This window comes from Tenrec ecaudatus, chromosome 15, assembly GCF_050624435.1.
Source record: "Tenrec ecaudatus isolate mTenEca1 chromosome 15, mTenEca1.hap1, whole genome shotgun sequence".
NCBI classification, from domain to species: Eukaryota; Metazoa; Chordata; class Mammalia; order Afrosoricida; family Tenrecidae; genus Tenrec; species Tenrec ecaudatus.
This window is the reverse complement of record NC_134544.1, coordinates 58323155-58347745: the sequence shown is the minus strand read 5'-3', so window position 1 is coordinate 58347745 and position 24591 is coordinate 58323155. Positions and strand designations below refer to the sequence as shown.

The window sequence follows — 24591 nt, the reverse complement described above, 5'->3', positions numbered from 1 at the left end:
GGTCAAGGGCTGCTAGTAGCCCTGTTATCAGAGAGAGAACATTGTAAAGTTGATGATGGCAAGTGTAGTTAGGCTAAAATGAAACCACTTATCATTTGATCTTCCTTTTGAATTATTCTGAAGTTATTTCATTAAAAAAAAATATTTTCTCCTTTTAGTCCTGGTTGTTGTGTTTTCTTGTTTGTTTGCTTCCTGTTTGTGCTTGGCATGGTTTTAAAATATGGAACCCAGGATAGGTAAATCTATGGAGACAGGAACTCAATTAACAATTTCCTAGGGGTGAGCCTGGGCAGGTTGGAGGGAACTATGAAGCTAACAGCAATGAGTATGATAATGAAATGTCCTGAAATTAATTGTAAAAATGTTCTTGATACTTACCTGGCAGGGGAGACACCATGATCACGAAGGTGGTTTTCCCAGGGCGTGGCTTATCCATTGCACTCCGGATGTGCCGACCCCTGCGATTTCCCCAAATGTGGGAAACTCGACTGCATAACTTGGGGTAGTGGGGGACTGCGTTTGTGTTCTCCCCATGGGCTGGGGTGGGGAGAATGTTCTCAATATGATTGAACAATTAAATTGTCTGACATGCGATGTATATGCCAATACAACAATGTGAAAAGGATTTATCATCTTGGAAATGCAAAGGAGCAGTTCCACTCTGTCCTATAACCCTATCAGAATAGACTCCCTGTTAGTGGCTTTTTGTTTCCATTTTTGGTATCTTACCTTAGATAGTTACCATCTTGCTCCTAAGTTCCTTATGAGTGAGAAGATTTGCTCAACTATTACTGAGAAGTGAGATTTCCCCCTGCCTACTCTGCAAAGCCACCAGCTACTGTGAGGGCCTTTCTACTCCCAAGGTGAGTTACAGTCTTAGAAACTCACAGGGGGCAGTTCTACCCTGTCCTAGAGGGTCACTATGAGTCAGCATCAACCATGGCCGTGAGATGGTTTTTGAGTTTGCATTCTTGTGGAAAGGATAGCTTCTCCAGGCTTCTCTGTCCCTGGACCTTTCCCTGTACCATCCTGCCAACTCTCTGTATCAGTGCCAGTGGGAGTTTACTTATTAACACACACTTATAGTTAACACATGGCTTATCTGATGTTTAAGAAGTGCATATGTTTCATTGTTTCTCTTCTTCAAAAAATAAGCAGGGAGTTTTATCTGTTTTATTCATTACCGTGTCTCCATTGAATAAAATAGTACCTGTCACTTTGTGATAACTAAAAAATACATATTTAATATAAATGATCCTTGCTTTTAGTTAAAAAACTAATCTGGCTGTTCTTTCTAGGAAATATCAATGATAACATACTAAAGTTTTATTAAAATATAAGTATTATTATGTAGACACATATACAATTGTATGAACTAGATAGTCAATATTTTAATCAAAAGCTTATATTTTAATGGTTTTAATAGTGCATATTTGAGCGACTATGAAAGCTTAGGCCTTGTCCTGAAATTTGATAAGATTCCTGTAGTTGCAAGTGTCAGAAACTCAAATGAATTATTTTTAAAAACGCATTGGCTCATATAAGTACATATTTAAATATAGGGTATTGACCTTATTTCTGTTTCCCAGGGAGTGTTTTGTCATCATTTTTCTCTATACAAGAATTTTGGCTTCATCCACAGGCTGGTCAGGTGTCTACAGACAATTGAACTTCAAATATATGTATGGCAGAGCTCAGGAAAAGAAAGACTGCTTTAGGAAATTTCTTAGAAGAATCTGAAGTAATTTTCCTAAAATCTCTCAGTAAATCACTTCTTGCTACTTGCTTCCCATAAGCCATGTACTCCTTCCACGTGAATTCATTGGTTGGGGGTTGGGTTAACGATAGCAGTCAGGTTCACCTAATGAGCTAACAGTAGCATAGGCTTTATCTGAAGAACAAGAGTTGTTTGGAAGAAGGAAGGAAGGGAGGGTGGCTTAAGCACTTTATACATTAAGCATTTTACCACAAGGTCAGCTGGGCAAGCCCCCCAGGAACTCAGCAGGAGAAACACGAGACTTTCTACTGCTTGAGAATGACAGGTAAGTATGGCTCAGTGGGAAAAAGGAAGTGGAGAAACCACTCACTGAGTGTTCACTGTATTTTATATTTTAGGGGCTCCTTGTTTCCATTCTGCAGGCTTGGAAAAGGTTTTTCCATCTTTAAAACAATAGTTTTAAAATAGTCTCTTTTAGACTTCTTCTAAAATGTATCTAAATTAAAGCTCCCCAGAGGGATGAATTATTTTCCTCTTTAGTAATGTCATTGTCTCCTAGAATGACACATATTTTTAATAACTTTCTGTAATTTCATTGATCTAATTCATGTTGTGTGAAATATGAAATGAATCGATTAGTTCCTAAAGTCATACCTGCAGTGTTATATATGCTATTGAAATATATTAGTTTATTATAATAAGTAAACATATTAAGGCTTTGCAATACATATTGCTTTTTCTTCTTGAAAATTAAACTCTTTAAAAATGTCTATTAACAATATATACTTGAATTAGCCTAAAGAGAAGTTGTATAAAATGACACAAATATGTTTTGCATGTTAAGATTTAGGGCACAAAAAGAATTCTTTACAGTATGCACGGATTCGGGTTCTTGTTATAAAGCCAAAAGCAGATTCAGATTTAACAAAAATATTCCAAGTATTTATAAATTGGTTCAAGTCCCAGGGGTTTCAATTCAGCATTATTTGATTATATCTGCACATAAATTTGACAAGGTTTTTTTCTCTAGAAAATTGGTCTGTGGGGAAAGAATTCTTCCTGACTATCTTGTCAACAGCTAGAGCTGTGACAAGGCCATTATCATACTAGACACTCAAGCCATCAGACGTGATTGTGAGAGACGCCGACAGCATAGAATAGAAACAGCCTCACAGAGATGCTTACTCAAAGAAGGATGGCGGTGTCTACGAATCCTGTCCAGCTTGCTAGAGGACCTGGAGTTTTCTGTGCTACTTAGATTTATTTTCTTTTTTAAAAAACCATTTTATTAGGGACTCATACAACTCTTATCACAATTCATACATATACATACATCAATTGTGTAAAGCACATCTGTACATTCGTTGCCCTCATCATTTTCAAGGCATTTTGCTCTCCACGTAAGCCCTTTAAGGAGCCTTGGTGGTATCGTGGTTTTGTATTAGGCTGCCATCTATATGGTCGGCAGTTCAAAACCACCAGCAGCTCTGTGGGAGAAAGCTCTGGGCCTCTGCTCCAGTAAACAGCTCCAGTCTTGGAAACCTACGGGGCTCACTGTAAGGGCTCTGCAGTGACTCTGTGGTAGTGAGTTATTTCTAATTTGGGAGGGAGGGGAAAGAAAAAAAAAGAGAGAATCTGATGCAAAGGGCTTACATAAATTTTTTTTTAAACAGAGAATCAAGCCTTTAGAGTAGGGCAGCAGGATTCATCATGTTTAGTTCACTGGGGGATGTTTTGTGGAAGCTTCTATCTGTAAGCGGAGGATTATGCTAATCCCTTTTTGATTGTTGTCTGGTTGAGCGTTAAAATAGTAGGTAGACCAGTGCTAATAGGGATTCTATCGTTCAACAGAATCTGAGTAGGTCCCATTCTAAAACGCATGCTTGAAATGATCTCAGGCAAGCAAAACTGACTGGCTCATTTTGTAAAAAGAGAAATATAAAGATCTGTAGTAAAAACATAATGATCCTAAAATCACATCTTTAGGGTAGATTATTTTGGAAACTGGCTTCATAAAAGAGATTTCACTTGCCTGATTATGAACACCTGCTGCATTTCCTGAGTATCGCCATTTCCTGGATTATTTTGGAAACTGGCTTCATAAAAAAGATTTCACTTGCCTGATTATGAACACCTGCTGCATTTCCTGAGCATTGAGAGGTTTGAGAAGGTTCATGAACTTGTTAAAGTTGTCTTCTTTGAAAGAAAATATTTCCTGTCTCCTGAGACACTGGTTCTCAATCTTCCCGATGCTGCAAAACTTTAAAACAGTTCCTCATGTTGTGGTGACCCCCCCCACCCCCCGAACCATAAAATTATTTTTGTTGCTACTTCATAACAGTAATTTTGCTACTGTTATGAATTGGACAACCCCCATGAAAGGGTCATTCCACCCCCAAAGGGGTCACAAGCCATAGTCTGAGAACCGTTTTCTTGAGCTAAAATGTTCTGTTGACAGGAATATTCAGAAGACAGGAATATTTTGTTGAAATAAGTGTTTCTTTTAAATATTATGAACAGATAAATTGGTATGAATTATGAGAAGAGAGCACCATTCCAATAATCATAGTAAGTTATTAGAAGAATGAGCTTCCTATTACTCAGTAAAAGACCTTTGGTCAGTGCTACCTCTAGGTTTTCTAAGTGTCAAGGAATCGTCTTGTGACAATCTGGAAGATATTTATAGGAAACAAATGGAGGAAAAGCCACGTGTGATTAGGCAGCATTTTAAGTTTACAAGGAATATCCAAGCTACATGTTCTGTGTTATGAACATAAGTTTAAAAGGTTATATAGTTCTCATAGAAGGATATAATTATAATGCAGTAATATTTTAAAGTTTGCTAAGTCTTGAGTAAAGAGACCCCTTTTAATTTATTTTTATTATCTAGAGCATAATCTGATACTTATTAATATCCACCAGATTTTCAACTTCAGGAACCGTTTAGCTTAAGAACCATTGGAAGTATCTTTCATTCAGGGAGGGTCAGCAGACATGAAGGAACTATTCAATGAGTGGGATTCATACAACAGCCATAACAATGGACTCACACACACCAGGAATCATGAAAATGGCAGAGAACCAGGTGACAGTTGACTCAGTCATAAGCAAGGTCATGAAAAGTCAGAGTCAATAGGATGGGATTGAAAAATAGTGATATAGATAGATAGGTATATAGATAAGACAGATAGATAGATAGATAGATAGATACCTTATAATTTGTATCAAATGTAGTAAATTTTCACCTCACCCACCCAATGTGTGGATATTGTTGACAACAATATGAGGCAGAGGTAAAAGACATTCAAACTGCAATGCCACTTTTAGAGTATAATCCACTCAGTCTTTAAGGATTGAATTTAAGAGAATTTATTCAGAAAGAAGAAAAAGTTACATTCCAATGCAAGAACACCCGAGGACACACAAGTAAGAACTGATGGAGCCAACCAATTTCTTTTTTCCAGAAGTAGATATAATTCACAAAACAAAGAAATTATGATTTGACTAATTTTTGGTTGCGTGAACAACTAGGATGGGTTAAGGGTGAGGGCCAGGCTTCTATTTATTATTGATATATAGAATTAGAGTGATTTATTTCAGGAAACAATTACAGGGACTTTCATAGCTTTATAGCTTGCTGGCGGGATCGTAAAGCATCCATGGTGATGTTTACAGTGTTAGCCATGTATCTCAGGAATCTGGGAAGGTTTTTGTTCATACCAGAATTCCCTTTCCCCCAAATTCTCACTCATCCAAACCGTTCAAGTTGTCTGAAAATTTTCAATCAGGGAAGAAAATTACTTTCTAGTTTAATGGTTTTGGCAATTGACATATCCAAATAGTGAAGGCTGATGAGGGAACTTTCTCCAGTGTGGTAAGCAGTTTTCCAGGCAGACAAATCAGGAAGAAACCGTTTACGGCAGAAAAACTGAGGTAAATTCAATCATTCTATTTTGGTCCAAAAATACTTCATAAAATTTTTTGTTTACAATTCCCTTCTCTTGATCACAGAATTTAATGAAGTACCATAGTTCTACATAGACTTAGTTCAAGTCATCATTGGTTATGTTATTCCAATTAGCAGAAACTTTAACTTCTACTTTGCTATGGGCGTATTCTCATCCCCAGGACAAGCGGTTCTCATCTTATGACTATTGTGTTTGTGTAGTAGGTTTGGAGATCAATTGGTGCTGGGCCTACTTCTTTGTTCCCTTAACCTCCCTGGCAGTCTAAGTATGTCAGTAATTTTGTACCTAAACCGGTACATTGTTTTGCATAACATTTGTTCTTTTATATTGTAGGCCTATAATTCTTAAGAAATTACTCATTTTAATCTCTCTAGTAGACATTCCAGGTATGATAAACTTCTTCTGACAGTTAACATGTGCCCAAGCCACACTCAGTATTACCGCCAGGGAGGTTAAAGAAGTTCTTTGCTTATCCTAGGTCTCTTCCCTCTCCATATAAAGTTAGCAATTTCCCCCCATTTTTTAAAAGAATGAAGTTGGGATTTGAATTTGAATTGCATTGTGTTTATACATTGCTTTGTGTAGTAATGACATTTTCATAATATTAAGACTGCCTATTCATCAACATGCAATTTTCTTCTATTTATTTATGTCTCTACATTTCTTTTAATAGTGCTCTGTAGTTTTATTTGTACAGTTCTTTTACTCCTCTGGGTAGGTTTCTTCTTAAGTATTTAATTTTTGTGTACCTGTTGTAAATGGTATCATTTTATTGATGTCTTTTTCAGACATGTCGTCATTGATATACAAGAATCTAATTGATTTCCACTTTTTTATCTTGTATCGTGCCATGTTGCCAAATATTTTGATTGTTTCCAAGAACCTTTTTGTCAAGTCTTTGGGGTTTTCTACATATAAAATCATATCATCTGTAGTAAGAGTTTCACTTCATCATTGCCCATTTGGATTTCTTTTATTTCAGTTTATTATTTAATGGTTCTAACCAAGTCTTTCAACACAATGTTGAATAAGAATGATGCTAGGTCACCTTCCTGACACAATCACTGAAGACAAAGTGGGTGCATAAGCAAATGTGGTGAAGAAAGCTGATGGTGCCTGGGTATGAAAAGATATAGCACCTGGTGCCTTGAAGGCTTGAAGGTAAACAAGCAGCCATCTAGCTCAGAAGCAACAAAGCCCACATGAGAGAAGCACAGCAGCCTGAGTGATCACGAGGTGTCAGTGGGATCAGGTATTAGGCATCAAAGAACAAAAAATCATATCATTGTGAATGAGGGGGAGTGTAGAGTGGAGGCCCAAAGCCCATCTGTAGGCAATTGGACATCCCCTTATGGAAGGGTCTCGGGGAGGTGACAAGCCAGTCAGGATACAGTGTAGCAATGATGTAACATACAACTTTCCTCTAGTTCCTAAATGCTTTCTCCCTCCCACTATCATGGTCCAAATTCTACCTTACATATCTGGCAAGACCAGAGGATGTACACTGGTACAGATAGGAACTGGAAACACAGGGAATCCAGGATGGATGATCCCTTTAGGACCAGTGGTGAGAATGGTGATAGCGGGAGGGTGGATGGAGGGTAGGATGGAAAGGGGGAACTGATTACAAGGATCTACATAAAACCTCCTCCCTTGGGGAAGGGCAACAGAAAAGTGGGTGAAGGGAGATGTCGGAAAGTGTAAGATATGACAAAATAATAATAATTTATAAATTGTCAAGAGGTTATGAGGTAAGGGGCAGCAGGGAAGGAGGGGGTGAAATGAGGAGCTGATGCCAGGGGCTTAAGTGGAGACAAATGTTTTGAGAATGATGAAGGCAATTAATGTACAAATGTGCTTTATATAATTGATGTATGTATGTATTGTGTTAAGAGTTGTATGAACCCCTAATAAAATGGTTCCCCCCCCCAAAAAAAAGATGATAGGGGCATTCTTGTCTAGTTCTTGTTCACAGGTGAAATACTTTCAGTTTTCCCTCATTGAACAAGATATTGGCATTTAGACTTTTATATATGACCTTTTTTATGTTGAGAAATATCCTTTCTATCCATATTTTGTTAAGTGTTTTATCATTAAAATGTGCTGTATGTTGTCAATTGCCTTTTCTGAATTGATTGATATGATCATGTGGTTCTTATTTTTTGTTTCATTTATGTGGTAGATTGTACTGATTGTTTTTCTACTATTCAGTCATCCTTGTTTAGCTAGTATGAATCCCTTTATTATTATTATTATTAGTAGTAGTAGTAGTAGTAGTAGCAGCAGCAGCAGTAGTAGTATTTTGATGTATTGTTGGGTTCTACTGACAAGGATTTTGTTGAGAATTTTTGCATCTATGTTCATAAGGGATATTGGTCTATGGTTTCATATCCTTGTGATATCTTTTCCTGGTTTTGGTTTCAGGGTTATGCTTGCTTCATAAAATGAGTGTAAGAGTGTGCTGTCCTTTCTATATTTTGCATGTCTGTGTAGAACTGCTGACAGCTCTTCTCTGACTACTTTATAGAATTCCCCTGTGAAGCCATCTGGTCCTGCACCTTCTTGCTCAGAAGTTATTAATGACCTGCTCTATTTCTTCATTTGTTATATGTATGATGAGGCTTTTCTATGTCAGTCTGTATAAATACAGATAGATGGTATGTTCTTTAACATTTATAGAGGAGCCTGGCAGTGTGGTAGTTATGCTTTGGACTGCCATTCACGTGGCTGAAAGTTCCAAACCACCCATGAATAGTCACAATCTTGGAAACCCACAGGCATTGCTATGAGCCAGCATTGACTTGATGGCAGTAAATTTGTTTGTTCGTTGTTGGTTTAATGTTTATGATTTATTATCTCCAGTTGGTTGAGGACTTATTTTGATTTTGTTTTAGTGTTTGAAGATGTTGGGCTCTCACTGATACTTTTTTCTCCTCTTTTTTCACTTCTTCGATTGATTAAAATTACTCTCTGATACTGTTTTTGTTGCTGTATCCCAAAGTTTTTGGTGTTTTCATTCACATTTGTTTCAAATATCTATTTCATTTCATGCATTATTTGATCTATGACCCAGTGATTTTTAAGTAGTATGTTGCTCAGTGTTCATGCCATTGGGTTTTGCTTTTTTTTTCTTTCTATTGTTTCCTGGTAGTTTTATAGCATTTTGGTCTGAGAAAATGAGTAGTATAATATTAATGTTTTAAAATTTATTAGGGCATATTTTGTGGCCTAACATGTGGTCTAGTGTTGAGAATGTCCACATGGCCCAGAGGAGACTGCATATGGTGCTGTGTATAGCTCTAGGAATATATTTCTATATGCTCTGTATATTTCTAAGAGTTTGAGTTGTTTGATAATATTGTTGAGTTCTTGTGTCTATATTCTGTTTCAGTTTACCTAGAGAGTGATATATTGATAATCTCCTCCAATTAATGCAGCGCTGTTTATTTCTCTCTTCAACTCTGAGAATTTGATTAATTTTGAGGGTCTTTTATTGGGAGTATAAATGTTAATATACTTATGTTTTCGTGTGCTATTATTCCTTAAGTCATTATGCAGTGTCCTTTTTTGTCTCATATGATCTTTTTAGTCTTGATATCTATTTTATCAGAGATTAATATTGCCACTTCTACTTTATTTGTGGATTGCTTTTGGTTTGGTAAATTTTTTTCTTCATCCTTTGATTTTTAGTCTATTCTTGTCTTTGTGTCCAAGGGAAGCCTCTTGTAGGAGTCTTGTTTTCTAGTCCCGCCTGCTCCTCTCAGTCTCTTCACAGGTTCATTTACTTCATTGGCATTCAAGGTCATTATTGATATGTGTGGATTTGCTGCTGTCATTTTGCTGTGAGTTTTTGTGTGTGTTTTTATTGTTATTTTTGTTCTGCCTCTATTTCTGCGTTGTCTGACATACTATTTCAGTTGTATTGATTTCTGGGTGTTGTTGGCGTGTCTGCTGCTGGCAGGTATATCTGCTGTTGTTGATTTCTCTGTCCAAAGTGTAGAAGCGTATTTCTGATGACAAGCTAAGGAGTGCCACCCTGTGGAGTGCTGTCTTGGGTCTTCAGTTGCATTATCTTTGGTGGTTGCAGTGAATACTCCATTGCAAGTGTTTTAGTGATAGAAAAATTATTTGTTAGGATGGTTTTCATATGAAGGCTGATAAAAATATGCACTAAGAATACTCCTCATTTTAAAATTCAAAAACAGCCTGAACAGATGCCTCCATTGAATGGATATATAGAGTGGGCTGCTGCTAATTTTTTTTCAAAAAAATGTCTCCCAACCAAACTAAGTCCATCATCACCAGATAGAATTCTCCTGTCTGCAGACAGATTCAGAATAGCAATACCTGGAAACAGCTGGGTCTTGATGGACCTGTTATATATCCAGCCCTTGACTTCATTTTTAGAAGTCATTTGCTGGTATTTACTAAGGGTTTTTAACATGTCAGAAAGTTGAGAATTTTATTAAAGACATGGACAAACTTAGTAAGGCTGAACAACATGGTTCAACAGTTTTAGAAAATTAGTTCGATGAAAGTTGGGCAATTAAAGGACATAATCTTGTTGCTTTTCTCATTTCCTCTGGTTGTGACTGGAATTGTCATAAGCAGATTGAAATGTTGCCGTTTTATCAGCTGAATCAGCTAATCCATTTCTTTTCAGTTCTCCTGTCTGGGAAATGGATTTTACCACCCCAGTCTCAGAAGGGAGCAAGAGAGTTCTAGTAAATAAACTACCAAAGGGCCATTTTAATTTGGTTCTTGGATAATACAATAAACCCTCTCTATTTTCATAACATTAAAAATTCTCAACCAATTTCCAAACAGTATCTTGAATATATGTAAGTGGTTACTGATTTTCTGGAAGCAACTAACAAACCCAGGTGAAAGAAATAAAATTCAGATAATCATAAGAAACACCTTCAAATTATCAAGCATAGACCATCATATAACTAGATTTAATGAGTTAATCACTTGAAAACTAATGTTGGAGGTAGCTAGAACAATGTAACAAGTGAAAACCCTGACAAATGTTTGCTTGCTCTTATTTCATAGTGCCATGTCAAGTACTTATTTGTCTTGCTTGGATCCACAATCAATGCTCTTGGAAGCAACAGTCAAGAGATCAAATAACATACTGCTTTCCGTAAATCTGCAGCACTAGACCTCTTTCAAGTGTTAAAGATCAAAGACGTCACTTTGAAGATGAATGTGAGCCTGACTCAAATGATATTTTCAAGTGCATGTGGAAGTTGGACAATGAATAAGGGAGACAAAGAAAAAAAATTAATGCATCATTTGAGTTACAATGTTATTAGAGAATATTAAATAGGTTCTACTATCAGAATAAACAACTTTGTTTTGGGAAAAGTATGATCAGGTTTGTCCTTGGAAGTGAGAATGTCCCACTATTGTCTCACATACTTGGGCATGTTAACAGGAGACACCAGTCCCCAGAGAAGAATATCACACTTGATATAGCCAAAATGGGGATGCCCTCAACAAGGTCGATTAATATAGTGCTTGCAACAACGGGCTCACACATAGCAATAATTGTGAAAAGGGCATAGGATCAGCCTCTGTTTCATTTTGTTGTACGTAGAATTGTTATGAGTTGGAACCAAATCAATGGCACCAAACAATATTTTCTTAAAGTCTTATAGGGTTCTTTCAAGGAATTCATGAAATAATAGTTGATTTTGAGTGTTCATGGAAGTACCAAGTATCATTACAGTGTTATTGTTAGTTGTTGGTATTGTGGCAGTTGTAACTCATGGTGACCTTATCCCTAAAAGAACAAAACATTGCTCTGTCCAGTGTCATATTCACATCCTTTGGTATGTCTGAGACCATTGTTTTTATTGTGTTAATCCATCTCATTTGAGAAATTCCAGAAATTGCTGACCTTCTATGTTGCTGAACATGAAGTCCATTTTTTGAGATTGGTCGTTTCTAATGTTATACCTAAAAAAGGAACAAACTGTAAGCTCACTACCTCTATTGCTAAGGAACATTCTAGTAGTATTTCGTCTCAGATGGATTTTTTTTTTGTTCTCATGGAAGTCTGAAGCACTTTAAAAATTCGTTGGCAACAATATTATTAAAATGTATTGATTCTTTTTACATATTCTTTATTCATTGTCAGATTTTCATATGCACATGAGGCAATTGAAAGGACCATAGTTTGGGTTAGGTTCACTTCAGTCACCAAAGTGAAATCTTTGCTTTCTAACACTTTAAACAGGTCATTTCTGGGAGAATTGCTGATGCAATGTCATTTACATACATATAAATGCTGCTTCCAAGGAGTTGATTATTGATCCAAACAGAATACATTTTTCCCAGAAAGATATTATATTGATTAGTAATTCCTTGCATGATTAAAAACAAACAAACATAAGCATATGATATGTAACAGATGCATGGTTAAATACAAAGCATTTTGACTAATGATGCATCGGATTCAATGTAGACATACATTGGTAAAGAGTTTATTATTGAGATATTTTATTAGTATAAAAAGTAAAATGTGTCTCTCACAAACATATGTAATAAGTATATCCATGAGCCAAATTCCATTTTCCTTGGAGCCAAATTCATTTCAGGTAAGTGACAATTTCTATTCCTTTTCAAAATTATGATATATAATGTATTTAGTTATTCAATGTCTACGATTATACCTTATATTTGTTGAATTATTTACAACCCTCAAAGCACAAAATATTTGTTTTAATGCACAATATTGAGACTTTTCCCATTGTTCCAAGTACATTCATTTTAGGAATTGTGGTAAGAAAATTGGCAAGAATTCTCGATAAACTGAACATTCCTCTTTGGACACCAAAGGTAGAAGAAACAAAAGGGAAAATGCCTCTCCATTATCTTACCCTCCTTTCCCTTGAATAGATAGCACGTTTAAAATAAAATAGAGATGAGAAACTCTTCTTTCAAGCTAAGAGCTTCCACAAATCTCATAAAAATGGAGGGAAAATGGAAAAATCTAGCAATCCAACATCTAATAGACTGGCCAGGATGGAAATTTAAACTGATCATAGAATCCTCCTTGGCTTTCCTTCTGCTGAGAACTTTATCTATACTTTTTTAACAGTAGATTTAAAACAAGCACATTAATAAGTAAAGAAGATAAAAATTCAGGTAACTGATAGTATGCCATGAAATAGACTGGCAATAAATGGAAACAGATGTTCTTTAGTTGGAAGCGGGGGCTGCTGATTACTATTCATAAGCATATGGCATATGAACAACTTCTAGACTACTTTTCCAATATTACACGTGATGTTGTAAATTCACATTCCTGAGTGAGAATGGAGAATAGGGAAACCGATGCACTTGTGCAAGAAAAGGTTTAGGAAAATAAAATCTCATAATTCAAGAACATTATGTTTTCTCACATAATTAAATGGAAGCATCGTTTCATTTTAGTGGATATGTTAGGCTGAGGACCTAAATCTGGAGTGAACATACATCAGATAAAAAGAGAACATTAGTTAGAGTCTCTTTGATCCTTTCAGAAGAACAGTGGTGTAGGATTTAAGCATTTTGCTGCTAATCAGAAAGTTGCTGATTTGAATCCACCAGCTATTCTGTGGGAGAAAGACGTGGAAATCTTCTTTCATCAAGATTACAGTATTGCATTCAAGAACTAGAGGAAAATTGCATGTTTCATCATTGCTACACTGCACACTGACTGACTCGTCTTCTCCCCTCGGCCCTTCTGCAAGGGAATGTCCAATTGCCCACAGATGGGCCCTGGGTCCCCACTCCGCACTCTCCCTCATTCACATTGCTATGATTTTTTTGGTCTTTGATGCCTGACACGTGATCTCTTTGATGCCTCATGATCTCACAGACTGGTGTGCTTCTTCCATGTGGGCTTTGTGGTTTCTCAGTTAGATGGCTGCTGGTTTATCTTTAAGCCTATAGGACTCTATATTTTTTGATAGCTTGGCACCATCAGCTTTCTTCACCACATTTGCCTATGCACCCGCTTTGTCTTCAGCGTGTGTCGGGTTAGACTGGTATGCTTCTTCCATGTGGGCTTTGTTGTTTCTCAACTAGATGGTCGCCTGTTTATCTTCAAGCCTTTAAGACCCAAGACTTTCCCTCTAGTTCTTGAATGCTTCCTTCCCTCCCCTCACACCCCCTCCACTATCATGATCCCAATTCTACCTTACAAATCATCTGGCTGGACCGGAGGATGTACACTGGTACAGATAGGAACTGGAAGCACAGGGAATCCAGGACAGATTAATCCCTCAGGACCAGTGGTGAGAGTTGACATACTGGGAGGGTGGAGGGAAGGTTAAGGAGACAGGGGGAACAGATTACAAGGATCTACATATAACCTCCTCCCTAGGGGACACACAGCTGAGAAGTGGGTGAAGACGTCGGATGGTGTAAGATATGACAAAATAATAATAATTTATAAATTATCAAGGGTTCATGAGGGAGGGGGGAGCGGGTATGGAGGGCAAAAAATGAGGAGCTGATACCAAGGGCCCAAGTCGAAAGCAAATGTTTTGAGAATGATGATGACACCAAATGTACAAATGTGCTTGACACATGGAAGTATGTATAGATTGTGATAAGAGTTGTATGAGCCCTCAATAAAATGATTCTTAAAAAAAGACTACAGCATTGCAAATGTGATGTGCAGCTTCTTCTCTGGTCTATAGGCTTACTATTAGTCACATCTGACTCCACAGAAATGGATTTGTTCATATCACAGTGGTATTTTGGAATTTTCTATACAATATTTTGAAGATTTCTTTTAATAACTGATAGTAGAATCTACCAAGTGGAAAGGCCAACTGTTTAAAACTGTCCTGACAATGAGGCTCTGTAAATTAGCTAGTTTTCTACTTGGAAATCAGGTTACTGTGGCATTAGTTTTTCACATGCCAAGAATGGATACCTACAGGAGGCATTAGCAGCAGCTCTCTGGTGAACAAGACTAGGATGACTTCAGAGGGCAGTGGAAATAGCATATGGATACAATGTAACATAACGATGACAAAGTAAAACAGGAAAAATAATCATTTTAACAGAAAAGCAAAGCGTGTACTTCTTACACAGCCCTGGTGGCTTTTGGCAATCATAGCTTTATCTAGATTAAAAAAGCATAGTCTTTACCCCTTGTCTTGAAAAATTAGCTTCTAATAGACTGAGAACAAATCAAACTGAATCCACTTCCTTCCAGTCTTTAAATCTTTCGGGGGCAGATGACCTCATCTTTATTGTATGGAATGGCTGGAGGGTTTGAACCACCAACCTTGTGGTTAGCAACCCCACATGTGTTACCTAGTATCACCTAGGAGGAAGTATAATGTTGTATGATTTATTCAGGGCACTTTCTGACAATCTTAGAGGAGTTCAGTCTGGCATCTTTGTAACTATTTCGAATTGTGTTTTTGGTTGAATTAGTTCAGGAAAATCATGCTTGAATTCAATCAGATACTGAGTTTAAGTTGTTTTTCTTTTATTAACATGCAGGTAAGCTTGGGCTAATGATGTTACCAATTTCATCAGCAGCAACATCACCACCTTCACCAGGACAGTGATGATCAGCAGCATCATAGCCCCCATGAGTTGGAAATTGAGATTTGTCAGTCTTTGTACTAATATTTTATTTGGTTATATAAATGTTAATATTATAATCTGTAGCATGTAAATGAGGCATTTGAGGCTCAGGAACTTGTCCATCTTTACTTAACCAGCAGATAGAAGAACTGGAATTTGATGGTCTGACTTCAAAAGTCAGGGCTCTGAATCACTGTACCATTCTGTAACAGCTGTGATCTCTCGGACCCGAATTAATCAACCTAGGAAGTTGGGCTAAACAACATGGAAATTCCTTATTGGATTCTGGATTCCTCTCTGACTCCTTTAAACCAGAAAGACACAGAGACGGGGAGGGACAGGACTAAATACATTCATATGACCAGCAACATCTTGATTTGAAGCCAGTAGATGATTGTGCAGTGGCTCATGATATTTTCATATTCAAAGGAATGAATTGAAAAAGCAGGCAACTCAGGTACCATGAGCTGTAGCCAAGCAAAGAATAATTTGTTAAATTTATATATCAGAAAAATATTGACTAAGAAACAATTTTAGAGTTCTTAGAATTTCGTTGGTCTTCGCAGTACAAACATGCTGAACATTGCTTGAGCTCAACTTCATCTTTTGTTGTGGAGCCTCTATGCGCGAGAGTGGGAAGAGAGATTTGGTCAATGTCACTTCCATGGTTAGCATATGATTATGCTAAAAGGATGCTTGGTACATCACTTTTGTGTGTTTCAAATTTCCAACTGTCTTTAAATGTATGGCACTACTCAATTTCCTGCTATTAGAACTGAAAAACATCAAAGTCTATTAAATTTGGGGGGGAATAATGAAAACAAATAGTTGTAAAATAAAGTTTCCTATTTATTTCACTAGATGATAACTTAAACATAGATTTCCAGTATAATTTTAATGGTTTTAATACATTAGAGATTAGTTGTGAAATGTTGCTAGAAATGTTCATTTTTAATGTATCCTTCTATCCATTAGTAAGTTCTGTGATATTGGAAGTATTCTTTATTCACTGGCCACATGTTGCTACTGAGCACATGATATATGGCTCCTGTGAATAAATAACTGAACTTCAATTTTAATTAACTGAAAATTAAATAGTAACATTTAGTAGGCCAGTGAAAATATTGATGAATTGCACAAATCTAGACAAATATTTATCCTAAATCTGTTTCTGACTTGTGCTTGGGTTCAAGCTGAAATAAAAATGTATTATTTTATCTCATTGAGTCCATTAACAAGGTGTGTAACAAGCAAAAAAGAAAACATACACCCATCATATGTCCAAGACCTTGCTGTCTGATGCCAAAATAACGAGTCTATCTATTCACCTCCATTCAGTTTATATATTCTCATCACTAGATTTTGTGGTTGGTGCATAAATTTGAATAATAGTTGTATTGATTGGATTTCCCTGAAGGTGAATAAATTTCATCCTATCACAAATTGCATTGCATTTCAGAATATTTATATCCACCATTAATACTCATGGAAGCAGCCTTCGAGGCATCAAAAGACAGGTTGCATTGAGTACATCTGCAAAAGACCTCTTTCGTGTCAAAAAGCAGGATGTTACCTTGAGGACTAAGGTGAATCTGACCCAAGTCATGGAATTTTCATTTTTTTAAAATGCATTAAAACGTTCTTTCTTTCTTTTAAAAAAATCATTTTATTGTGGGCTCATACAATTCTTATCACAATCCATATATACATCCATTATGTCAAGCACATATGTACATTTGCTGCCATCATCATTCTCAAAACATTTGCCTTCTACTTGAGCTCCTAATATCGACTGCTTGTTTTAACCCTTCCATCCCCTCTCCTCCCTCCCTTTTTCATAATTTATTATTTTGTCATATGTTACACTGTTAAACGTCTCTCCCCGCCCTCTTTTCTGTTGTCCATCCCCCGGGGAGGAGATTATATGTAGATTCTTGTAATCGGTTCCCCCTTTCTACCCCACATTCCCTCCACCATCCAGGCATTGCCACTCTCACCACTCACTGGTCCTGAAGGAGTCATCTGTCCTGGATTCCCTGTGTTTCCAGTTTCTGTCTGTACCAATGTACATCCTCTGGTCTAGCCAGATTTATAAGGTAGAATTGGGATCATGATGGTGGTGGTGGTGGTGGTGGTGTGTGTGTGTGTAGGAAGCATTTAAGAACTAGAGGAAAGTTATATGTTTCATCATTGTTACCCAGCACCCTGACGGGTTCATCTCCTCCCCACAACCCTTCAGTAAGGGAGTGTCCAGTTGCCTATCGATGAGCTTTGAGTCTCCACTCTGCACTCACCCACATTTTCAATGATATGATTTTTTGTTCTTTGATGCTTGATACCTGATCCCTTCGACAGCTTGTGGTCACACAGGCCGGTGTGCTTCCTCCATGTGGGCTCCATTCCCTCAGAGCTAGATGGCTGCTTGTTTATCTTCAAGCCTTCAAGACCCCAGATGCTATATCTTTTGATAGCGGGGCACATTGGCTTTCTTCACCACATTTGTTTATGCACACGTTTGTCTTCAGTGATTGCATCAGGAAGGTGGGAACTCACTGATATAATTTTTTGTTCTTTGATGTCTGATAACTGGTCTCTTCTATACCTCATGGTCAGACAGGCTGGTGTGCTTCTTCCATGTGGGCATTGATGCTTCTCAGCTAGATGGCCACTTGTTTATCTCAAGTCTTCAAGATCCCAGATGCTATATCTTTTAATAGCCAGGCACCGTCAGTTTTCTCCACCACATTTGTTTATGCACACATTTTTCTTCAGCAATCATATCAGGAAGGTGTGCATCCTGGAATGCCAATTTAATTGAACAATGTGTTCTTGCATTGAGTAAGTGCTTGAGTGGAGGCCCAATGTCTATCTGCTGCCTTAATATTAAACCTATAAATATATGCACTTAGATCTATTTCCCCACACTTATATAAATATATTTACATATGTACATTCCAGTCTTTAGACCTCTATAAATACCCTTTGTCACCTAGTTCTTTCCTTTGTTTTCTTTTACTTTTCTTTTGTCCCTCAATCATGCTAAGCCTTCATTTGGGTTTCAATAATTTCTCTTGGTTACATTGACCTTGCTGAATCCCTACTAGGCCTCTCACACCCTCCTTGCCATTGATTTTGGATCACTTATTGCTCCCCTGTCCCTGGGTTGGTCAGTATCACCTCCTTACCCCCGCATCCCCTTCTCTCATGCCCCCCCCAAACCATTGGTACCGTTGTTTTCTCCCCAAACTATTCACCCAGTCTAGCTTATCTAGACAGATCTGTAAAGATAATAATATGCACCAAAAATAAAGCCAGAGCAAGACAGACAATAAATGAGGAGAACACAGCGATGACAACAAAAAAATAAAATCAATTACCCATAGAAGAATAAATTGATTACAAGAAAAAAGTTAAAAAGAACAGAAAACCTGTAAATAGATCAAGGTCAGATTTTTTATCTCTAGGCATATCCTTCAGTCAGGTCTGAGGGGTTACCATGCTTTGGTCTCAGAGTCTGTCCTTTGTACTCCTTCAGGGGCTCCCTGCTCTGCTCCTACTGTTGCTCTGGCGCAGGCTTTTAGTGGTTTGCCTCGGTGTCACAGGGTCAGTCTGGGCCAGTCCCAACCCTGAGTTTCGAGTGTTGTCCCCTTTAGGGCCCTGGGCCATCAAGTGATGGCATGTCTCGTAGTGGGATCAGCCATATTGTCCACTCTGTCCATTGGCTGTTTGGAGCAGGGATATTGTCCTCCAGGCCTGATGGGCCAGGATGTGCTCCACTCTCTCTTCCTCCCCCTTCATTTGCTCCCATTTGCTCTGATTAGACATGTCTCTCGCCCCTAGCTCCAGCTTCAGTGCTGCCCTCTCAAGTAAATTCTTCTGGGGGGAGGGGCAGTTGTTCATGTAGCTGGTATGGGGGCCCAACCTTCAGGCCTCTCCACTGGCTCCCCACTCCTTGCCGGCACGCTGCCTTCATCTGGTACTGGCTTTAAGTCTGGCCCCTCTTTCCCTGTGAGGGCACAAACAATACATTCCTCTTGGGTGGGTCAGTGCCCTATTCCCCCACCATACATCTTTTTTTCCCTCCTTTCCCTTTTCCTCCTTCCCTGCCTCCTTTTTAGTTGGCTACCATATGTGTAACCCTGGATTTGGTCTGGCCCTGCCATACTACTATATATATATATACCTCAGCGGACTCATGCTATACTTGTCCTTTTGTGCTTAGCTTACTTAGCACAATTACCTCCAGTTCTTCCCATGCGGTGATATGCTTCTTGCATTCATCACTGCTTTTTAGCGATGCATAGTACTCCATTGTATGTATGTACCACAGGTTTTCAATCCATTCGTCTGCTGATGGAAATTTTGGGTTGTTCCCAACTCCTTGCGATTGTGAACTGTGCCACAATGAATATTGGAGCACAGATGTCTGGCCGTGGCTTGTTTCTTGTCTCTTCCGGGTATATCCCCAGTAGAGGGGTTGCTGGGTCGTATGGTAGCTCAATTTCCATCTGTTTTAGAAATCGCCAAATCGATTTCCATAATGGCTGTATATACCCACAGGTCCACTAGCAGTGGATGAGAGTTCCTATCTCACCATAGCCCCCCCAATACTTGTTGCTTTCTGATTTTTTGAATTGGGCTAACTTTGAGGCCATTCAGATTTCAGACTCTGTGAAACTTCTGTTCAGGTCCTTTGCCCACCTCCTCAGTGGGCAGTTAGCTTTTCTCTTATTGTAAGTTTGCAAAGTATTGTAGATTTTAGTAATAAGGCCTTTGTCTGATGTGTCATTGCTAAAGATGTTTTCCCAGTAGGTGGAGTCTCTTATTACTCTCTTGGTGAATTATTTCAATGTACACAGGTGTCTTATCTTCAGTATATCACATTTGCCTATTTGTGACTCCTGTTTGTATCCTTCCCTATTTCTGATAGCCTATGTATTCCTTGCTCCAAGGTTCTCAGTTTTGTCCGAATTCCCTCATTAATGGCCCTAATTGTTTGGGGTTTTATCTCAAGGTCTGTGATCCACCTTGAGTTTATTCTTGTGCATGGAGTGAGGTAAGGGTCTTGCTTAATTTCTCCGCAGGTAGATATCCATTTTTTCCGGCACCATTTATTAAAGATGGAATCTGCTTCCCATTTAATATTTTGGGGCCTTTATCAAAGATCAGTTTCCTGTATGCTGATGATTTTATTCCTGGGTCTTCAGCTCTTTTCCATTGGTCTGAATATCTGTCATTATACCAGGACCACACTGTTTTGACTACTGTGGCCTTATAGTACATGCTAAAGTCAGATAGAGCAAGCCCTCCCACTTTGTCCTTCTTCTTGAGGAGTTATCTGCTAATTCTGAGCTTCTCCCCGCTCCATATGAAGTTGGTAACCTGTTTTTCCAATTCTTTGAAGAAGGAGGGTGGTATTTGTATCAGGATAGCATTTAACTTATATAGTACCTTGGGCAGAACTGACGTCTTTACTATATTCAGTCTGCCAATCCACGAGTATAGGATATTCCTCCATTTGTTGAGGTCACTCTTCATTTCTTATAGTAGTGTTTTATAATTTTCCTCATACAAATCTTTCATATTTTTAGTCAGGTACATCCCTAGGTATTTCAATTTGTGCTTGGCTATTGTAAAGGGTACTACCTTTTTAATGGTCTCTTCTGTGATCTTGTCTGATGTGTAGAGCAGTCAAATCGACTTCTGTTTGTTGATTTTGTGTCCTGCCATTCTGCCATATTCCTCTACTTCTTTGAACACTCCACTAAGGGATCTTTGATAAATAAAATCATATTGTCTGTGAATAATTATAATTTCACCTCTTCCTTCCCCAGATGAAAACCTTTAATATCTTTCCTTTGTCTTATGTTGTTAGCTAGGACTGATGTTAATAAGAGTGGTGACAATGTTAAATAGCAGTGGGGACAAGTGCTATCTTTGTCTGGACCCCTGTTTCAGTGGAATTGTTTTCATCATTTCCACTGATCGATCTGAACATACTCTTATTGGGGTACCTTTATACATGACAGTTTGCTTTTCCCTAGCTGCTTTTATGATCTTCTCCTTTTCCTCATATTTGCATAAGTTGACAATTTAGTGTCTGGTGACATCTTGGGATTCATTCTGACTGGTGTTCTTTCAGCCTCTTGAATGGTTGCCTGATTTTCATTTATTAAGCTGGGGAAGTTTTCCTCCAAGAATTCCCTTGCTATTTTTGTAGTTGACTTCTTTGTTGTGTCTTGTTCTGGTAGTCCAATTATTCTAATATTGTTTCTTTTTATAGCATCAGACATGGCTCTCATGTTTTCTTCAGCTTCTTTGACTGTCTTATTTGACTGCTTTTCCCATTTGCTGAGGTCTGCTTGGTTAGCTTCTAGGTCGCTGGTGCGATTCTCTGTCTGCTCAAGCTTATTGACAAGGTCTGTCAATTTGTCACTGGATTTTGTTATTTCATCCCCTTAACTCTTCTCTTTCCCTTTGGTGTGGTGCCTTTATGTCCTCTATCATTTCATCTTTTTTTCTGCATTGCTTCCCTCATATCCTTTATGACTTCGAGCAGCATTTAGAAAATTTCTTTTTGTGACAGGTCAATATCTGCTTCTTCTATATCCATCATTAGGTTCATGACTTCTGGCATTGTCTTCTGTTTCTCCTGCTTTTTCGTTGAAGCTGTTAGAACTGGTTGCTCTTTATGTGTTGTTTTAGAGGATCCTGGAGCCATCTTCCTGAGTCCTGGGCTCTCTCTTGGGGAATTTGTATGAGTACTTCTATATACTACTTTCTTCTAACTGTACTGAAGGGTCAGGCTATTGCTTTATCTTCCTGTGATTTCACTTTTATCCTAGCCATCCAGTATTCCATTGTTTGGAATGTGTGTTGGATATTCCTCTCATGTAATGCTGGTCGGGTTTTTGTCAGCTCACGAGGGCATCACTTCTCTGGCTGATTCCTAAGTAGGTTTCATGATCTTGGAACACCTTGTCTGGCCTGTGGTATTTTCCTCTGCAGCTGGAGTGCTTAAGAGGGCGTGCGGGTATACCCTCCTTGGTGTAGAGCTCTGTAGCTGGCAGGGGGAATTACTCTAGACAGAGAGATCACCTTGGACATTGCATGAATATTCCTGAAGTAGCATGGAGCCCCACCAGTGGTGGTCAGGCGTTTATCCCAGTTACTTGCAGGGCCTCGGGATTTAGGCCTCCACTGTTTGCAGGGAGAACATCCTGCTGCTTGGTGTGTGGAAGAGGGCTGCTGCGAATTGCCCAGCTGCTTTCCAAGCCAATAAATGTGGGTAGGAGCTCCCCCAGTTGGGCCTTCAGAGTTGCCCTAGGCAGAGGGGAGTGGCCTGGAGGCCGCTAGTGGCATGTGACAAGAAAGAAAGTGAAAGGAGAGAAAAAAGAGTGAAAGAAGAAGACACAGACTGGACCAATAATGCCAAGCAAATTGACACCCACTCACACACACACAACTAAAATGCACAGAGTAAACAAAAGTGAAAGCAGTAAAAAAAGAGAAATAAATGAAAATAACAAAAAAGGAGAACTGAACCTGCTGAGACTGTGGCATGAGAGAAGAGCTAGGAGAAGAGGGGGAAATAAGAAAAACTGAAAGAAGAACACAAAGAAAGAAAGAAAAAGAAGAAAGAGAGAAAGAGAAGGAAGGAGAATTTTAAATACAGATGAAGAATAGCTGAATAGTTGAACGTTGAATAAGGAAGACCAAAGAAGAATGGAAGAATTTCAGTTGTGGTTTGGAATTACAAAAGGAGAAATCAGTCTGTCTTGGAAGAAGTATATCCAGAGTGCTCCTCAAAGGCAAGGATGGTGAGACTTTGTCTACATACTTTGAACATGGTGTTAGGAGAAAACATTCCCTGGAGTAGGACATCATGCTTCATAAAGTAGAGGGGCAGTGGAAGAGAGGAAGGCCCTCAACCAGATGAATTGATCACGTATCTACAATAGGCTCAAGCACAAGAACAATTGTGAGGATGGCACAGGGCAAACAGGGATGCATTTTGGTATACATGGGTTGGAACCAACTGGTTGGCAAAATATCTATATATCTATATCTATAATATATAGATATATACAGCATGAAGGAATATAACAGCTAATTAATCCACATAGTAGTACAGAAGGCTCAGTTCTGGAAAAGTTAATATACTGGAAGTCCTTCAACTCACAATGGCTGCTGGGTCCAAGGTCAAGGAAGCAGACAGCTAAGTCTTCCTTAAGACAATGCAGATAGTCCAGCCACAGGCAGCAAACAGCGGGGTGGGTCACAGCAGTTCAGGAGTTTAATGAAGCAGGCCCAGATGTGATATAGAACTCTAACAATGCAAGACGATAGGATCCGACAGCCTCAAGCTCAAGCAATGTACATGCCAGCAGCATGGTGCATCAGTCTTAAAGGAACCTCAAGCTCTAGTGACACGATCCATGGACTCATGGGCTGGCTGTCCCACAAATAGTGTAGTTCAAAAGTTGAAGCAGAGAACTACCTTAGTAGCCACACACTGGTCCTGAGAGCAAGAGAGAGAGAGAAAGAGAGAGAGAGAGAGAGAGAGAGAGAGAGAGAGAGAGAGAGAGAGAGAGAGAGAGAGAGAGAGAGGCGGGGCTTGCTGAGCCATTTATCTCTTTGCCATCCAATCAAATAGTGACCTTGTTAATCCTACATGTTCTTATTGGCCAGGTGGACACAGTAACCCTACCTGTCATAGAATCTAACAAGTAAAACATTGAATGTAGCAACCTCTGCTCTTCCCTGGGAAAGTGATAAATTGATATGATGTGATTAAAATAGTTGATTGATAGTATTTTCACATTTCAACTCTTTGTACCATGTTAAAAATTAGGGTTGTTTATATTTCTTTATTTCAGGAAGACAGACAACGATGCTGTTGTTAGTGTCATGGGTGTACATACAACCGTACATACAGCAGAACGAAATACTGCTTTGCCCTGTGCAGTTCTCTAAATTGAGGTGATGCTGGAGTGCTTTGTGTAACCACTGCTTCAACCCATCTCCTTAAGGGCGTTCCTTTTTCTCTTTTCCTCACTCTACAAAGCAGTGTCTCTTTCCTGGGACTGTTCACTTCGAACAACATGTCTAAAATATGTGAGATGAAGTCTCACCATCCTTGTTTCTAAGGAACATCCTGGCTTTACTTCCTCCAAGACAGATTTGCTCCTACTTCTCTAAGTCCATGGTACTTCCAATATTCTTTGCCAACACCATCATTCATGTTCATCAATTATTCTGTGATCTTCTGAGGCAATTGAAAATGCCAGAGCTTGGTTCAGGTGC

The 24591-nt window shown here is 38.5% G+C and overlaps 1 non-coding gene across 1 annotated transcript; it reads left to right on the top strand.

The window, feature by feature from the left end:
* Nucleotides 1-370: 370 nt before the first annotated feature.
* Nucleotides 371-534, top strand: LOC142428373 (U1 spliceosomal RNA). The gene has a single exon (XR_012780288.1). It is a non-coding gene; the product is annotated as a U1 spliceosomal RNA (small nuclear RNA).
* The last annotated feature ends 24057 nt before the right edge of the window (nucleotides 535-24591 follow it).